The sequence below is a fragment of the Corvus brachyrhynchos genome, unplaced genomic scaffold (genome assembly GCF_000691975.1).
Source record: "Corvus brachyrhynchos isolate BGI_N302 unplaced genomic scaffold, ASM69197v1 scaffold197, whole genome shotgun sequence".
In the NCBI taxonomy this organism is placed as follows: domain Eukaryota; kingdom Metazoa; phylum Chordata; class Aves; order Passeriformes; family Corvidae; genus Corvus; species Corvus brachyrhynchos.
In genome coordinates this window covers 299,354-299,943 of record NW_008239108.1, presented here as the reverse complement: position 1 = coordinate 299,943, position 590 = coordinate 299,354, and the positions used below count along the sequence as shown (strand labels likewise).

Here is a 590-nt window from a genome sequence, read left to right as displayed (position 1 = left end):
CCAGAAATTCCCAATTCCCAATCTCCCATCCAGCCCTGCCCTCTGGCACTGGGAAGCCATTCCCTGGCTCCTGGCCCTCCATGCCTTGGCCCCAGTCCCTCTGCAGCTCCCCGGGAGCCCCTTTAGGCCCTGCAAGGGGCTCCGAGCTCTCCCTGGAGCTTCTCCTCTCCAGACTGGACACTCCCAGCATTCCCAGCCTGGCTCCAGGTGGAGGGGCCAGGAGGATGCCAGGACACACGGGTTTAACATTCCCAGTTCTCCAGCCCCTGGATATTCCCACTGGCAAGACAGGGACCTTTTCCCTGCCCACTCCCCCCAGTCCCCCCGGCTCCCGCTGCTGCTTATCCACGATGCTCCCGATCCCACAGAGCCTCGGAAGGAGACGGGAGCTGCCCTACTCCAGCCCTTTCTGCCCGGCAAACGCATCCGCGCGCTCGGCCGGAGGGAGAGCAGGATTTCGGGAACTGAGATGCGAGCGGACACCGAGGATCGCCAGTGCTCAGCAAAGCCCCCGGGAACGTCCCCGCGCGCGGCCCCGGCCTCTCCCGGCTCCCAGCCCCCGGATTTTCCCTCGGCGGGCGCAAGCCGCA

General features: G+C 66.3%; 1 protein-coding gene across 1 annotated transcript in view; it reads right to left on the bottom strand.

The window, feature by feature from the left end:
- The window catches only part of SND1 (staphylococcal nuclease and tudor domain containing 1), a gene marked incomplete at its 3' end in the record, with an annotated part of 92,485 nt that overhangs the window by 55,379 nt on the left and 36,516 nt on the right, over window positions 1-590 (bottom strand). The gene's annotated exons all lie outside the window — the stretch shown is intronic.